This window comes from Coregonus clupeaformis, chromosome 14 (genome assembly GCF_020615455.1).
Source record: "Coregonus clupeaformis isolate EN_2021a chromosome 14, ASM2061545v1, whole genome shotgun sequence".
In the NCBI taxonomy this organism is placed as follows: domain Eukaryota; kingdom Metazoa; phylum Chordata; class Actinopteri; order Salmoniformes; family Salmonidae; genus Coregonus; species Coregonus clupeaformis.
Window position 1 is genome coordinate 17,730,424 of NC_059205.1, and position 19,054 is coordinate 17,749,477.

At 41.7% G+C, this 19,054-nt stretch overlaps 1 protein-coding gene across 1 annotated transcript in view; it reads left to right on the top strand.

The window, feature by feature from the left end:
- The first annotated feature begins 619 nt into the window (after nucleotides 1-619).
- LOC121581217 (neurocan core protein) overlaps nucleotides 620-19,054 on the top strand; it is a 58,583-nt gene continuing 40,148 nt past the window's right edge. Inside the window, exons 1-2 of the mRNA XM_041896675.2 lie at nucleotides 620-962; nucleotides 10,277-10,337. The gene's annotated coding sequence lies outside the window, so the exon portion shown is untranslated. The remainder of the gene's footprint in view (nucleotides 963-10,276; nucleotides 10,338-19,054) is intronic.

The following is a 19,054-nucleotide window of genomic DNA, read 5'->3' on the forward strand; positions in this document are numbered from 1 at the left end:
AACCCACAGCCATATCTTTTTAAATATGCGGCAGTGGGCCTAATGTCAACACCAAAAATAAGTTTTCTTCCTCTGTGGTTTATAACGAGGATGGATGCAGATGCGTTGCTATTAACCCCACTGAAATGTGGGCTGCTGCCATGTTGAGTTAGCCAAATGATACATCTCAGACAACTAGGTTTCTATAAGGCATTTATTATGTTGGCTACCAGAGAACTGTGGTATTGACAAGGGAGGGCAGGGCGCTCACTAATGTTACCCTTGCAATTTCACATCCACTAACATTGCTTTATTAGGTGTTAACACTTATAACACTTATCAGTGAGGTAGGATATGTGTTAGGTGTTTTATTAACTCTTTTAAGCATGAATGGGTGAGGGGGGGATCCATTAAAAACTCAGTAGAGATTTCCAGTCTAGTTATAATCTCATGATGTGCCAATTTTAATTCAATTCAGAGACAAGGGATCAACCTTTTAGGTTTATGTATGGTATCGGATTATGGTCATGTAAAAAATCCCCTTTCACCAATCCGTTCCTCCAATCCTCGCTTCCCCGCATTATTTTCCATTGAATTGGGGGCGCTGGAACCGTCTGTCTATCAGTGCTCGCCTCTTTGTTCAAACCGATTCAGCTCCTCACCCTCAGCCTCACCACCCGCGCACAGGGAGTGAGCACCTGCACCAAGCGTCTATCCCGATTTAGATCAGATATCTCCGAATTGGACATGAGGCAGATGCTGAATATTAGTCGTGGAGCAGACATTTGGCCTATATGCTGAAGGTGGTTGAATCTTTTTTTGCTCACTTACCGGTAATTTTTTGGGTGTTTCACGCATTCTACTCATAGCTGACAGTCAGACGATACGATTGGAGCATCCGGGTAGGCTACGTTTGAAACACCTGCACAAAAGCGCAACCTACCGCTCTCACATTCTTGCGGAATTTTTAAAACTTATTTCAGGTAAGATTGAACATATTATTTGTCTGTGAATTGTCTACTTTTTCATTTGTTTGAGATAGGATTTGTGGTTGTTTAACCCTGTATGAACAATATTGGGTAATAGCTTGCATGCAGACCGGTACATAAGCAGCGCCTGACAACATGGGATGGAATTGATGCATCTTGCTTTGTAAACCTTTCTTGGCCAACCAACCAAGCAAAGATTTCAGCCCAATTACAAGTACTTTCAGGTGCTCTAACAGGAACATTACATAGACAGGTCCTGCTTTGCATAGACACCAGCAGGGCATAATAAGGACTTTAACATGGCTTTTGTAATGACATGTTATGTATTTTTTGTACAAGGAGTAGGCTACTTTCAAGTGTTCTTCCAGGAAAATGCATAGCCGGGTCCCGCTTTCCTTGTAAACACCATAGGGTATAATAAAGGACTTTAAAATGACTTTTGTATGGACATGCTATGCATTTTTTAAGCCGTTATTTCTGATCTTCCTTCTGACCTGTATTGAATACCATGCATGAAGGATGTGGTCATCTATAAGCTGATCAATGATGATCATCATGACTACCTCTACATCTGCCTCTGAAAATGCTCATGCACACCACACACACTAAGCTTACAGTATCTTCTTCTTATGATCTTTTTAATTATTTAGATCCAAGCTGTTAATATTATATTTACGACCCATGTACAACATGTTTAAAACATTCACTTACTGAATGACCTGTTTAGTGTGTCCCCAACACGGCTTCTTCTCACCGGAGGACCTCTGGGCATGTCTCAGGGTTTCCCTCATACAGGAGGCTTGCAGGGAAATATACTTTCGCAGTAGGGGCATAATGTGAGATACACAACTCTCTAATACCACAGGCTACCATTAATGTGTAAGAGGCATTTAAAGTTACGGCAATGGCTTTAATTTTTTGTGGCATTTAAAGAGCATCCTCAATATATAATGGTCCTCAAGTTAATGTTGTGTGTGTGTGCAAGAAAAAAGAGAGTGAGTGAGAGAGAGAGCGTGTGAGAGTGCAAGTTAGTGAGAGAGAGCTAGAAAGATAAATAAAGAGGTAAAAATTTACATTTGAGGATAGAGAGAGAGAGAGATAACGTGAGAGGGAAACAAACGAGAGAGAAAAAAGAGAAATAGAGAGAGGGATGGTTTCGCAGACAGCTGATGGAACATAGATCAGTGATCAGAACACCTGCACAGCTGTCATGTTAGCCATTATGCATAATGGTCCCGCCCACATAACCTCTCAGGGGCCAATCAGAGGTGTGGCTGTCTGTAACCACAATACTCTGGCCTGGGCATGACATCAGAGATACAGGAGATAAGAGACATAACGGACAGAATGTTAGCACTAGCTCTGTCTCTCTGCCAACATTCTCCTAGACAAAGATAGAAGAGGTTGTTGTTGTGGCATGCAGACTATTTGTCCATTTCAAATGTATGTTATGCCTTGTAATCTGTCAATGTGCTCATTTGATACATAAGAGGCAAAGGAATATTAACAGCATCAGAATGATGGAAACAATTGTGGATACAAGTACAAACATTCCTGGATAGCGGTCACTAATGATATAGTCTTTCTCCAAAGACTCCAAAGTTGTGCCAATGTTCCAATACACTAAATGATATACACTTCAGCTAGGCATGTTTCACACGTGCTAAATGCTCTAAAAGTCTTAACCATACAGTACAGCTTGTTAAACAAACAAACACATGAAAATGTCCCAATCACTTTGTCTGAGGAAGTGGACCTGTTTTAGTCACCTTGACAAATGAGGTATATTGTGTGAGATTGTCTGAGTGCCCTAAGCCTTGTGTCCATCTATGAAAAAAACAAAAACAATTTTTATTTTTTTATTTTTTTTTAAGTATGAAAAATGTATGCACTCACTAACTGAAAGTCGCTCTGGATAAGAGTGTCTGCTAAATGATGTAAATGTAAATGTAAATCTATTATTTATTCTAGTCTTGAGCAGTGGTTCCTAACCTTTTCGGTTACTGTACCACCAATAGAATTTTGCTCTGCCTGGAGTACCCCTGAAGTACCCCGTCATGTGCATTTTACCAGTAGGCCTATGGTCTCATGAGTCTTCTCAAGTACCCCCTGTGGATAGGACAAGTACCTCCAGGGGTCCTAGTACCCTTGGTTGGGAACCACTGGTCTAGAGTATAAAGTAGCCAACCTCTTTTTGATAGGCCTTGTAAAGAAGAGAGTTTAGAGAAGAGGGAGGAGAAAGAGAGGAACGAGAGAGAAGAAAGGGAGGGACAGAGACAGGGAGAACGAGGACCTTACCAACCAGACTGAAACTTCTCTAGTGGCACCCATGCATTTTTCATTCTGTCTGGGTGCGTGCGGGAGAGTTCACTCCCGGGGTGCCTAGCCCACTGCCAAAGGCGTCACAGACCTCCCTCACACCCTCATCAGATCAGAGACAGGCTGGATGCCTCCACTGGGAGGAGAGGATGGGAGGAGTCGACCTGCTGAAGAAGAAATAGAGAAGTGTACTAGGCTAGCCTAATCTACTGGCAGGCTAGTTAGCCACGGTAGTTTATTCTTCATTAGAAGGCTTATAAGAAAAATCTCAAAGCTATAAACAACAATTCTGGTAACCATTTACTTTATATGCTGGCTGGCAAGCGCTTATAGGAGGCATGGGCCAGATGCAGCCAGTGTAAACTATACCAATGTTTGTGCAGCCAGCTCCCACTACCCCACAGCTAATAACAGGGTTGTGGCTAGAAATATTGGTCATTTTTCACAAAAGGGAAATTCCCAAGAGACATTATTCCCCCCAAAATTCCCAAAGCTATATGTGGACCATAGCCCAGAATCACTGATTTGTGTTGGAAAATGCGGTGCAGACCTATGGCATCTCAGAAATAGCCTTAAAAATATGTTCATAATAGTCTCTAGAACTGCTGAGCACAATCGGGAAGGACTGTTTGGATAGAGAAGGGCTGAACTGGCAACGTGTCTCTGAACTGGCAACATGTTGATTTTGGTTGCCAATATGTGCAGAAAATATCAGTGTCAGCACACCCTGGACACTGTAATATATTTCAGGTGCCTGGAGAGGATATGAAGTGATAAACTGGAATTTCTCTATTCAGTTGCCAGTTTGGACGTTTTTCAGAGGCCAGACGGTTGAGGTTTATGATAATCGACAGCTAGATGTTATTTCCAGACATGGAGTCTGGTACTGTGAACTGTGTGGTATGAAACTGCTATACAGTACTGTTGGATGGGAGTTAAACTACACAGTGTAAAGTGATTTGAGTTGTTCTTGTGAAAAGAGCTATGATAATCACTATTATAAGGGCTTGGGGTTGTGTGTTGTTATGTGTGTTGTGTATTATGTGTTATTGTGTTACTAACTATTTCATAATTGGGTTTTTAATGTTGTGCTTGCTAAGCATTGTGCAAATGCAACAATATTGGGGATTAGCTGTCCCTTGCTGGAATCGAACCAACAACCTTTGACACACTAAGAACTGTACCAAAAGCCCAGAGGATTGGTACTATAGAGTTGTAATGTGCCAACTTAATCATGTGGTCGTTATTACACAAACAACAGGAGAATAGGCCACTTTTTGTCTTATCTAGCTTATTGGGCAGGTTTTCACCTGGACAGTTCCATTGTGACATATTCAAGTAAACCTACCATATAAATGTAGGCTATGATGCAGTATCTTTGTTTAGAATCTACTACCCATGCATGCAGATATCATGTCTTATACGGAAAACTGGAGGCATCTACCTGTGAGGGGTTTACCTGCTATTTACCTTTTAGATTGTATTTAGTGCATATTGTGCTTGGATTTGACTTTGCTACCATTTTGTATGCTTTATTAAGAAGAAAAGCATTTTGGCTACCATTGTGTGAACCCATTATGTTCTGTTTGCAATACAATTGAGTCAGACTGAAAATGCAGGTTTGAGTGAAATATTTATTTTCTCCATTTTGGATGACGTAGACCTCACTCTGCCTTGAATTTCAACAATTTCAAGAACGGGGGAGGGAGAGATATTTCCCACCTCAGATTCTCTCTCTCTCTCTCTCTCTCTCTCTCTCTCTCTCTCTCTCTCTCTCTCTCTCTCTCTCTCTCTCTCTCTCTCTCTCTCTCTCTCTCTCTCTCTCTCTCTCTCTCTCTCTCTCTCTCTCTCTCTCTCTCTCTCTCTCCGTTTCCCCTGCTGTGAAGTCTCCAATGGCGAGCAGCCCAGAGGGGGGGTTGGACGGAGCGAGCCATCAATCAAGTTTACTATTTGCACCCTGGGACGGACTAACACCCCCTCCAAACCAATCACCACAGGCCTGGATGAAACCACAGCACCACAGCTAAAAGGCTCTCACACAAAGAGAACGGCCACTCTCTTTGTTTCTTGCCAGTGGAGAGCCTCCTTTCTCTGGTATTGACTGGTAGCAGATGCTGAAGGTCATGCTATCATGTTTAGTATTCCTGTTTGAGCTGCTCAATAGCAGGCTTTTTAACACATTTCTGATGGCTCCACATTGGTTGGAGCTTCTCAGCTTGTTGGCTCTTGCGAAACCAGAGTTGAAGAATGGTTCCCACATGAGCTACATACACTTGATATAAGATAGAACTTTAAGTCGCTTTGGATAAAGGCTAAATTACCATATTACCATGTTATTGACCCTTGTGTTATTCAGTATACTGGCTGCCAGAAGTCTCAATATAAACTCCATAAACTAAGTGCTACGCCCCAGGGTCTAGTCACATCATGGTGTCCAATGATGATCTCATTTTGTAATCTGTGTTATTTCTTAGGGAAATACAGAAGTTCATGATGGCAACTTTAATGCACATTCAATAAATAATGTTTATTGCCAACACGTCATTACTCGGACGAAGGCTATGTCTGCAATAAATGTTAGTATGTGGAAGAACTCTTTTTTTATGCACCTAGTTTATATTCTGTGGACTGAGCACCTCTTCTGCGGGTCATTAAACATGTAAACTCCTGGATAAAGTGGCAGCCATTGAAATGGAAGTAGTTTATCTCCGTGGCGCCAGCACCTCTTAGCCTGAATGTATAATTTATTTCTACATTTTGATGCCCACTTCTCTGGCCATGGCTACGACTGAAATGGCACCCTATTCCCTATATTACTACAAAAGTAGTGCATTATATAGGGAATAGGGTGCCATTTCGGATGCACCCCATCTCTCCCAGTAGGTGGATTAAAGTCAAAGGGCTAGATTCTATCAGATCCGTGCTATAGCCGACACCCGCATAGTGGTTGTTTTGGCGTGTCGGAGGTGGAACTGTGTTAGAGCTGTCAAATCCACAAGCGGCTCCTTGCGTTACTATATCGCAGACTGCCATTGGATGCAACGGAACCACACCCGACTTTATAATCGGACAAATCCCTTGCGGCCGCGTTAGACGTTCATGCAGCTGTGTTACAAGTTCAAACACTCAAATGCGATGTTCTATTGTCTACACCTCAATTAGACTGAGGCTATAAATCCCCCTATCCAAATATACATGAAAACGGACATTATTTCTATCATCGATAGAGCCTAAACTTTCTATCACTGTTTGAACTTCAAACGCTGTAGGGAAAATAAGGAAGGTTTGTGACACACAAGAGCAGCTGCTCACCAATTTGTCAGCTGCTACTGCAGTTACACTTCCATCACTGCCAAAACATCTGCTATGCGGATGTCGGCCAACGTAGGTTAACGTTCGATCTGATTGAATCTAGACCAAAGCCACTGCCCATGCACCTGATCCCCTCCACCTGATGTGACCAGCCACATTCACCTCTCATTTATAACCTTTCACCTTTAACCCTTACCAGACATACAGCTGGAGTAATGGCCCTGCCGCAGGCGTCTTAACAGCCCCTAGCTACATCTGACCTCTTTCCCTGCTATATGTAATCACTGACCTCTTCACCTCCTCCTCCTCTTTCCTGTTGACTTAAGTGAAATTGGTCTGTCTCTCCTCCATCTCTGGATGGGGTGTGATAGGCTTTAAAAGGGGATGGCCATTCGCTAGCAGCATACAGTGCATTCGGAAAGTATTCAGACCCCTTGACTTTTTCCACACTTTGTTACGTTACAGCCTTATTCTAAAATTGATTAAATAGTTTTTCCTCATCAATCTACACACAATACCCCATAATGACAAATCAAAAAGAGGTTTTTATAAATTTTTGCAAATGTATTAAATATTAAAAACTGAAATATCACATTTACATAAGTATTCAGACCCTTTACTCTGTACTTTGTTGAAGCACCTGTGGCAGCGATTACAGCCTTGAGGCTTCTTGGTATGACGCTACAAGCTTGGCACGCGTGTATTTGGGGAGTTTCTCCCATTGTTCTCTGCAGATCCTCTCAAGCTCTCAGGTCGGATGGGGAGTGTCGCTGCACAGCTATTTTCAGGTTTCTCCAGAGATGTTCGATCGGGTTCAAGTCTGTACTCTGACTGGGCCAAACAAGGACATTCAGAGACTTCTCCTGAACCCATTCCTGCATTGTATTGGCTGTGTGCTTAGGGTCTTTGTACTGTGGGAAGGTGAACTTTCGGCCCAAATCAAATCAAATCAAATGTTATTTGTCACATACACGTGTTTAGCAGATGTTATTGCAGGTGTAGGGAAATGCTTGTGCTTCTAGCTCCGACAGTGCAGTAATATCTAACAAGTAATATCTAACAATTTCACAACATGTACCCAATACACACAAATCTAAGTAAGGAATGTAATTAAGAATATATAACAAATATGGACGAGCAATGACAGAGCGGCATGGACTAAGAAACAGTATAATATTATAGAATACAGTATATACATATGACATGAGTAATTCAAGACATGTAAACATTATTAAAGTGATTAGTGTTCCATTTCTTAAAGTGGCCAGTGATTTCTATAGGCAGCAGCAGCCTCTAATGTCTGAGGTCCTTTTTTATTTGTATTTATTTAATTCACCTTTATTTAACCAGGTAAGCCAGTTGAGAACAAGTTCTCATTTACAACTGCGACCTGGCCAAGATAAAGCAAACCAGTGCGATAAAAACAACAACACATAGTTACATATGGGGTAAACAAAACATAAAGTAAAAAATACAACAGAAAATATATATACAGTGTGTGCGAATGTAGTAAGTTATGGCAATAAATAAATAGGCCATAGTGCAAAAATAGTTAACATTTCGTAATTAACACTGGAATGATAGATGTGCAAAAGATGATGTGCAAATAGAGATACTGGGGTGCAAATTAGCAAAATAAATAACAATATGGGGATGAGGTAGTTGGGTGGGCTAATTTCAGAATGGCTGTGTACAGGTGCAGTGATCGGTAAGCTGCTCTGACAACTGACGCTTAAAGTTAGTGAGGGAGATAAGAGTCTCCAGCTTCAGATATTTTTGCAGTTTGTTCCAGTCATTGGCAGCAGAGAACTGGAAGGAATGGCGGCCAAAGGAGGTGTTGGCTTTGGGGATGACCAGTGAGATGTACCTGCTGGAGCGCAGACTACGGGTGGGTGTTGGTGACCAGTGAGCTAAGATAAGACGGAGATTTGCCTAGCAGTGATTTATAGATGACCTGGAGCCAGTGGGTTTGGCGACGAATATGTAGTGAGGGCCAGCCAACAAGAGCGTACAGGTCACAATGGTGGGTAGTATATGGGGCTTTGGTGACAAAACGGATGGCACTGTGATAGACTACATCCAATTTGCTGAGTAGAGTGTTGGAGGCTATTTTGTAAATTACATCACTGAAGTCAAGGATCGGTAGGATAGTCAGTTTTACGAGGGCATTTTTGGCAGCATGAGTGAAGGAGGCTTTGTTGCGAAATAGGAAGCCAATTATAGATCTAACTTTTGATTGGAGATGCTTAATGTGAGTCTGGAAGGAGAGTTTACAGTCTAACCAGACACCTAGGTATTTGTAGTTGTCCACATACTCTAGGTCAGACCCGCCGAGAGTAGTGATTCTAGTCGGGTGGGCGGGTGCAAGCAGCGTTCGGTTGAAGAGCATGGATTTAGTTTTACTAGTGTTTAAGATCAATTGGAGGCTACGGAAGGAGTGTTGTATGGCGTTGAAGCTCGTTTGGAGGTTTGTTAACACAGTGTCCAATGAAGGGCCAGATGTATACAAAATGGTGTCGTCCGCATAGAGGTGGATCCGAGCATCACCAGCAGCAAGAGTGACATCATTGATATACATAGAGCGCTCTGAGTCGTCCTGTCGTCCTAAGCGCTCTGGAGAAGGTTTTGATCAAGGATCTCTCTGTACTTTGCTCCATTCATTTCCCTCGATCCTGACTAGTCTCCTAGTCCCTGCCGCTGAAAAACATCCCTACAGCATGATGCTGCCACCACCTTGCTTCACCGTAGGGATGGTGCCAGGTTTCCTCCAGACGTGAAGCTTGGCATTCAGGCCAAAGAGTTCAATCTTGGTTTCATCAGACCAGCGAATCTTGTTTCTCATGGTCTGAGTGTCCTTTAGGTGCTTTTAGCAAACTTCAAGCGGGCTGTCATGTGCCTTTTACTGAGGAGTGGCTTCTGTCTGGCCACTCTACCATAAAGGCCTGATTGGTGGACTGCTGCAGAGATGGTTGTCTTTCTGGAAGGTTCTCCCATATCCACAGAGGAACTCTGCAGCTCTGTCAGAGTGACCATCAGGTTCTTGGACATCTCCCTGACCAAGGCCCTTCTCTCCCGATTACTCAGTTTGGCCGGGCGGCCAGCTCTAGGAAGAGTCTTGGTGGTTCCAAACTTCTTCCATTTAAAAATGATGGAGGCCACTGTGTTCTTGGGGACCTTCAATCCTGCAGAAATGTTTTGGTACCCTTCCCCAGATCTGTGCCTCGACACAATCCTGTCTCGGAGCTCTACAGACAATGCCTTCGGCATCATGGATTGGTTTTTGCTCTGACATGCATTGTCAACTGTGGAGTCCACAGGTGGACTCCAATCAAGTTGTAGAAACATCCCAAGGATGATCAATGGAAACAGGATGCACCTGAGTTCAATTTCGGTCTCATAGCAAAGGGTCTGAATACTTACGTAAATAAGCTATTTATGTTTTTTATTTGTAATACATTTGCATAACTTTTTAACAACCTGATTTCGCTTTGTCATTATGAGGTATTGTGTGTAGATTGATGAGGAAACATTTTCATTTAATCCATTTTAGAATAAGGCTGTAACGCAACAAAATGTGGAAAAAGTCAAGGGGTCTGAAAACTTTCCGAATGCACTGTATGCAGCAACATAGCCATTTGGATGCATTGAATGGAAAATGTCAATTTCTTCTGTTTCAGGATTTCATTCAAAGAGACCCTCACTGATTTGTCCAGACGCCGTCAGACTCCTCTATAAAGGGTAAGACAGAGGCACATTTTTGGCATGGCTTGTAGCCTATGTATAATGGTGAGGTAGAGGTACATGTTTGAGGCAGATGTAAATCCATTTAATTTAAATGAGTGTATGTACTGTATAATTCATGTCATTTATTAAAAGAAGTGTTGGGCATGATAACACTTCTATTAACATTTTACTAGCAGGTATTATACAGTTGAAGTCGGAAGTTTACATACACTTATGTTGGAGTCATTAAAACTCGTTTTTCAACCACTCCACAAATTTCTTGTTAACAAACTATAGTTTTGGCAAGTCGGTTAGGACATCTACTTTGTGCATGACACAAGTAATTTTTCCAACAATTGTATACAGACAGATTATTTCACTATGCCTCTTTGCTTGACATCATGGGAAAATCTAAATAAATCAGCCAAGACCTCAGAAACATTTATGTAGACCTCCACAAGTCTGGTTCATCCTTGGGAGCAATTTCCAAACGCCTGAAGGTACCACGTTCATCTGTACAAACAATAGTACGCAAGTATAAAAACCATGGGACCACGCAGCCGTCATACCGCTCAGGAAGGAGACGCGTTCTGTCTCCTAGAGATGAACGTACTTTGGTGTGAAAAGTGCAAATCAATCCCAGAACAACAGCAAAGGACCTTGTGAAGATGCTGGAGGAAACAGGTACAAAAGCATCTATACCCACAGTAAAACAAGTCCTATATCGACATAACTTGAAAGGCCGCTCAGCAAGGAAGAAGCCACTGGTCCAAAACCACCATAAAAAAGCCAGACAACGGTTTGCAACTGCACATGGGGACAAAGATCTGACTTTTTGGAGAAATGTCCTCTGGTCTGATGAAACAAAAATAGAACTGTTTGGCCAAAATGACCATTGTTATGTTTGGAGGAAAAAGGTGGTGCTTGCAAGCCGAAGAACACCTTCCCAACCGTGAAACACGGTGGTGGCAGCATCATGCTGTGGGGGTGCTTTGCTGCAGGAGGGACTGGTGCACTTCACAAAATAGATGGCATCATGAGGAAGGAAAATTATGTGGATATAATGAAGCAACATCTCAAGACATCAGTCAGGAAGTTAAAGCTTGGTCGCAAATGGGTCTTCCAAATTGACAATGACACCAAGCATACTTCCAAAGTTGTGGAAAAATGGCTTAAGGAAAAAAAAGTCAAGGTATTGGAGTGGCCATCACAAAGTCCTGACCTCAATCCTATAGAAAATGTGTGGGCAGAACTGAAAAAGCGTGTGCGAGCAAGGAGGCCTACAAACCTGACTCAGTTACACCAGCTCTGTCAGGAGGAATGGGCCAAAATTCACCCAACTTATTGTGGGAAGCTTGTGGAAGGCTACCCGAAACGTTTGACCCAAGTTAAACATTTTAAAGGCAATGCTACCAAATACTAATTGAGTGTATGTAAACTTCTGACCCACAGGGAATGTGATGAAATAAATAAAAGCTGAAATAAATCATTCTCTCTACTATTATCTGATAAATGAAATGTGTACAGTTCCATTGCAGTGGTATAGCTCTACATGGGTCTCTATACAGTATCTTGCAAAAGTATTCATCCCCCTTGGCGTTTTTCCTATTTTGTTGCATTACAACCTGTAATGTAAATTGATTTTTATTTGGATTTCATGTAATGGACATACACAAAATAGTCCAAATTGGTGAAGTGAATTGAAAAAAATAACTTGTTTCAAAAAATTCTAAAAAATTAATAATGGAAAAGTGGTGCGTGCAAAGTATTCACCCATCCTATGTATTTTTCCTATTTTGTTGCCTTACAACCTGGATTTTTTTTTTTGGGGGGGGTTTGTATCATTTCATTTACACAACATGCCTACCACACTGAAGATGCAAAATATTTTTATTGGTGAAACAAACAAGAAATAAGAGAAAAAAAAAAGAAAACTTGAGCATGCATAACTATTCACCCCCCCAAAGTCAATACTTTGTAGAGTTACAGCTGCAAGTCTCTTGGGGTATGTCTCTATAAGCTTGGCACATCTAGCCACTGGGATTTTTGCCCATTCTTCAAGGCAAAACTGCTCCAGCTCCTTCAAGTTGGATGGGTTCTGCTGGTGTACAGCAATCTTTAAGTCATACCACAGATTCTCAATTGGATTGAGGTCTGGGCTTTGACTAGGCCATTCCAAGACTTTTAAATGTTTCCCCTTAAACCACTCAAGTGTTGCTTTAGCAGTATGCTTAGGATCATTGTCCTGCTGGAAGGTGAACCTCCGTCCCAGTCTCAAATCTCTGGAAGATTGAAACAGGTTTCCCTCAAGAGTTTCCCTGTATTTAGCGCCATCCATCATTCCTTCAATTCTGACCAGTTTCCCAGTCCCTGCTGATGATGGTGTTCTCGGGGTGATGAGAGGTGTTGGGTTTGCGCCAGACATAGCGTTTTCCTTGATGGCCAAAAAGCTCAATTTTAGTCTCATCTGACCAGAGTACCTTCTTCCATATGTTTGGGGAGTCTCCCACATGCCTTTTGGCGAACACCAAACGTGTTTGCTTATTTTTTTCTTTAAGCAATGGCTTTTTTCTGGCCACTCTTCCGTAAAGCCCAGCTCTGTGGAGTGTAAGGCTTAAAGTGGTCCTATGGACAGATACTCCAATCTCCGCTGTGGAGCTTTGCAGCTCCTTCAGGGTTTTCTTTGGTCTCTTTGTTGTCTCTCTGATTAATGCCCTCCTTGCCTGGTCCATGAGTTTTGGTGGGCGGCCCTCTCTTGGCAGGTTTGTTGTGGTGACATATTCTTTCCATTTTTTAATAATGGATTTAATGGTGCTCCGTGGGATGTTCAAAGTTTCAGATATTTTTTTATAACCCAACCCTGATCTGTACTTTGTCCCTGACCTGTTTGGAGAGCTCCTTGGTCTTCATGGTGCCGCTTGCTTGGTGGTGCTCCTTGCTTAGTGGTGTTGCAGACTCTGGGGCCTTTCAGAAAGGGTGTATATATACTGAGATCATGTGACAGATCATGTGACACTTAAATTGCACACAGGTGGACTTTATTTAACTAATTATGTGACTTCTGAAGGTAATTGGTTGCACCAGATCTTATTTAGGGGCTTCCTAGCAAAGGAGGTGAATAGGTATGCACGCACCACTTTTCCGTTATTTATTTTTTAAGAAATGTTTGAAACAAGTAATTTTTTTCATTTCACTTCACCAATTTGCACTATTTTGTGTATGTCCATTACATGAAATCCAAATAAAAATCAATTTAAATTACAGGTTGTAATGCAACAAAATAGGAAAAATGCTAAGGGGGATGAATACTTTGCAAGGCACTGTAGTATTTCTGTTGTCTTTCCTATATACAACTATTTTATTTATTAGTATTTTATTTAATGTAATATCTTATGTTGTTCTTGTATATAACTGCTCTGTATTTTGTTATGTATTTCTACGTTTTATTTGGACACCAGGAAAAGTAGCTGCTGCATGTGCAGTAGCTAATGGGGATCCTAATAAACTAAACTAAACTCTCCCTCTCCATCATATCAGAAGCATTGTACATTTTTTTATTCTCTGATTCCGCTCCTCTCCTCTCTGATTCCTTTCCTCTCTGATTCCTCTACTCTCCTCTCCTTTCCTCTCAGCCTGGTCTCAGAGCCATACGAAACATACTTTCCGTATTTCTGAGCACCTCCAAGACATGTGGGGTATGATACCTACTAATGGTCTAGTTACTTTAGACAGAAACTAAAGTAGGGAGGTTGTTCGGGGAGGATGGGTAGTCGTAATCCGCGACCGTCTAGCAAGCCAAAGGTTGCGTGTTCGAGTCACGTTGGGGACTCGAACATTTTAGCTAATCCTTCCCCTAACCCTTATTCTAAACTTAACCCAATTCACGTAACCTTTGTTGTTTTAGTTCCCCTAACCTTTCAAGTAAATTATCCTAACCTTTGTTGTTAGTTCACCTCACCACCAACGTAAATTCTCCTTTGTTGTTACAATGCAACAAACAACATGGTCTCAGAGAAAGATATATAATTCTAAACGTCCTCCAAGACATATGATAACTTACGTCATCCAATTCGTATGCTATTGTATGACCAGGTAAGATGTATAGTACTATATATCCTCTAATTCATATGATATTGGAAGACCGCTATTCCATTCATAATTTAACCTAACGTAACATATCATACTAAATGGAGTGTCACAGAATAATACAAATTACCTTGAGACCTCGTTGCTCCTCTCCTCGTCTCTCCTCTCCTCACAGCTGCATCCTATCTCAGCTACAGCAGAGGTTTTCAGAGCCTCTCTCTTCTCATGAGTCCCACCAGCAGCATTTCATGAGTCATTAGCTGCTTTGAGTGTGATTATTCACCAGACTTATTCGACACACAAGCGGAAAGTGTGTGTGTGTGTGTGTGTGTGTGTGTGTGTGTCACCAGGAAAACACACAGATCACAATACCTGGGGGTTAGCAGGAAGAGAATAATGCCTGATTTACCTTTCCTGGTGTTCAGATCTTCAGATGAGGATTTGGGTTGGGCGGGTGGAGGGGAGGTGTAGTCAGGTAGCTACTTCTGATAATGTCTTAAGTAATGACTGTACAATTCTCTGTCTACTTCCTATTTCCTAGACAAATGTACCCATTACTTAGGTTTTTCTGTTGCTGAGTCATTTTGTCTTTCCTGTTATTATGTCACACTGCCATGCTGAGCCTATAAGGATAAAAAACAATGTTCTCACAGATGATAAAGTATTACCTAGCACATTACCTACTCAAGATTATGGCACAAACAATGTTCTGTTCCTAGAATACAGAGTATAGCAATTGAAACCCATCCACAATGTCAAAAGCTCAAGACCACCCATGAGATACAGCCCCAGTCCACACCGTATCATAGCAATGCGAATAGCATTATGCCAGGCTACCTCCCGTGCCAGCCTGTTCATTTTACATTTACATTTACATTTACATCATTTAGCAGACGCTATTATCCAGAGCGACTTACAAATTGGTGCATTCAACTTATGATAGCCTGTAGGACAACCACTTTTTTTTTTTTATTCCAAATTGGCAGTTCGATTTGGCATTATTTTACTCGTTGGTTTTAAAGTGGCCCTCGCCTCTCCTCTCTACCCCTCACTTAGTCTGTCCATCATCTGGAGCCCTTACTCCTCCGCCGCTCTGAAGAGGTAATTGTTTTTGTAAGACATGATTAAGGAGGAGGAAAGAGAAGAGAGTCAGTTTCAGCTGCCAGGTCACCAGCGAGAGAAAAAACCATGAAGCAACTTCTGACAGTTTTCCTTTATGAAACAGTTTCTCTTTACAAAACACTGCTTTGCTCTATAAAAGCCACACACTGACACAGGCACACACACATGCACGCACGCACACGCACACAGTCATAATGACTGAACATTCCATTGTCGTCCTCTTTTTTAATTTTCTTTTATCTCTTCCTAGATTGACATGTAATGAAATATCAAGGGAAGTTTAATAGTCTGTTGCATCAACTGGGGCCTGCAACTCTTACCCAGGTTGTTGTTGTCAACTCATGAAACACTATTGAACAGTTACTGACCTCCTTTTCCCAGGAGGCATTGAGACTTACAGTGCCTTCACAAAGAATTCATACCCCTTGACGTATTCCAAATTTTGTTGAGTTACAGCCTGATTTCTTTTCTCTCACCCATCTACACACAATACCCCATAATGACAAAGTGAAAACATGTTTTTAGAAATGTTTGCTAATTTATTGAAAATGAAATACAGAATATTTCATTTACATACGTATTCACACCCCTGAGTCAATACATGGTAGAATCACCTTTGCCAGCATTTACAGCTGTGAGTCTTTCTGGGCAAGTCTCTAAAAGCTTTGCACACCTGGATTGTACAATATTTGCACATTATCCTTTTAAAAATTATTTAAGCTCTGTCAAGTTGGTTGTTGATCATTGCTAGACAGACATTTTCAAGTCAAGCCGATTAACAGTGCATTCGGGAAAGTATTCAGACCCCTTGACTTTTTCCACATTTTGTTACATTACAGCCATATTCTAAATGGATTAAATCGTTTTTTTCCCCTCATCTATCTACACACAATACCCCATGATGACAAAGCAAAAACAGGTTTTTAGAAATTTTAGCAAATGTATATATATAAAAAAAAAACGTAAATATTACATTTACATAAGTATTCAGACCCTTTACTCAGTACTTTGTTGAAGCACCTTTGGCAGCGATTACAGCCTCGAGTCTGCTTGGGTATGACGCTACAAGCTTGGCACACCTGTATTTGGGGAGTTTCTCCCATTCTTTTCTACAGATCCTCTCAAGCTCTGTCAGGTTGGATGGGGAACGTCACTGCACAGCTATTTTCAGGTCTCTCCAGAGATGTTCGATCGGGTTCAAGTCCGGGCTCTGGCTGGGCCACTAAAGGACAGTCTGAGGTCCTGAGAGCTCTGGAGCAGGTTTTCATCAAGGATCTCTCTGTACTTTGCATCGTTCATCTTTCCCTCGATCCTGACTAATCTCCTAGTCCCTGCCGCTGAAAAACATCCCCACAGCATGATGCTGCCACCACCATGCTTCACCATAGGGATGGTGGCAGGTTTCCTCCAGATGTGACGCTTGGCATTCAGGCCAAAGAGTTCAATCTTGGTTTCATCAGACCAGAGAATCTTGTTTCTTATGGTCTGAGAGTCCTTTTGGTGCCTTTTGGCAAACTCCAAGCGGGCTGTCATGTGCCTTTTACTGAGGAGTGGCTTCCGTCTGGCCACTACCATAAAGACCTGATTGTTGGAGTGCTGCAGATATAGTTGTCCTTCTGGAAGGTTCTCCCATCTCCACAGAGGAACTCTGGAGTTCTGTCAGAGTGACAATTGGGTTCTTGGTCACCTCCCTAACCAAGGCCCTTCTCCCCTGATTGCTGAGTTTGGCCAGGCGGCCAGCTCTAGGAAGAGTCTTGGTGGTTTCACACTTCTTCCATTTAAGAATGATGGAGGCCACTGTGTTCTTGGGGACCTTCAATGCTGCAGAAATGTTTTGATACCCTTCCCCAGATCTGTGCCTGGACACAATACTGTCTCAGAGCTTTACGGACAATCCTTCAACCTCATGGCTTGGTTTTTGCTCTGACATGCACTGTCAACTGTGGGACCTTATATAGACAGGTGTGTGCCTTTCCAAATCATGTCCACTCAATTGAATTTACCACAGGTGGACTCCAATCAAGTTGTAGAAACATCTCAAGGATGATCAATGGAAAAACAGGATGCACCTGAGCTCAATTTCGAGTCTCATAGCAAAGGGTCTGAATACTGAATAAGGTAGTTCTGTTTTTTTCATAAAACCTATTTTTGCTTTGTCATTATGGGGTATTGTGTGTAAATTGATGAAGAAAAAAAATATTTTATCAATTTTAGAATAAGGCTGTAACGTAACAAAATCGTTGCCGATGACAAGCACACCCACAACATGATGCAGCCACCACCATGCTTGAAAATATGAAGCGTGGTACTCAGTGATGTGTTGTGTTGGATTTTCCCCAAACATAACACTTTGTATTCTGGATATAAAGTAAATTGTTTGCCACATCTTTTACAGTTTTACTGTAGTGCCTTATTGCAAACAGGATGCATATTGTGGAATATTTTTATTCTGTAAAGGCTTCCTTCTTTTCACTCTGTCATTTATGTTAGTATTGTGGCGTAACATAAATGTTGTTGATCCATCCTCAGTTTTCTCCTATCACAGCCATTAAACTCTGTAACTGTTTTAAAGTAACCATTGGCCTCATAGTGAAATCCCTGAGCGGTTTCCTTCTTCTCTGGCAACTGAGTTATGAAGGACACCTGTATCTTTGTAGTGACTGGGTGTATTGATACACCACCCAAAGTGTAATTAATAACTTCACCATGCACAAAGGGATATTTAATGTATGCTTCTTTTTTTTTGGCGAGGCATTGGAAAAGCTCCCTGGTCTTTGTGATTGAATCTGTGTTTGAAATTCACTGCTCAACTGAGGGATCTTACAGATAATTGTATGTGTGGGGTACAGAGATGAGGTAGTCATTCAAACATCATGTTAAACACAATATTATTGCACACAGAGTCCATGCAACTTATTATGTGACTTGTTAAGCACATTTTTACTCCTGAACTTAATTAGTTTTGGCATAACAAATGGGTTGAATACTTATTGACTCAAGACATTTCAGCTTTACATGTTTTATTAATTTGTAAAGGATTCTAAAAACAAAATTCCACTTTGACATTATGGGGTATTGTGTGTAGGCCAGTGACACAAAATCTAAATTTAATCAATTTTAAATTCAGGCTGTAACACAGCAAAATGTGGAAAAAGTCAAGGGGTGTGAATACTTTCTGAAGGCACTGTAGGTCCTCTGCCAGTGGGAGGAGACTAGAGTGATGTTCTATCCAAGGCCAGGTAGAGGGGACAGCAGATCCAGCAAAGAACATACAGGGTTCATTATGTGTTGATGTGTGTGTGTGTGTGTGTGTGATGTGTGTGAGCATGATGTGTGTGTGCGCATGCTTTATTGCCCCCTGAGAAAGAGCATTCCGACTGGGCTGGTGGCAATTTGTGTGTGTGCATTTCTAGTTATGTGTGTGTATTTGCATGAGCGTGTGTGTGTCGCTGAGACAGATGAAGAGCTCTGAGGTGCCTCAGACAGCGGCCGAGGGCTTGATGTGGAGCTCTATGACAGGCTAA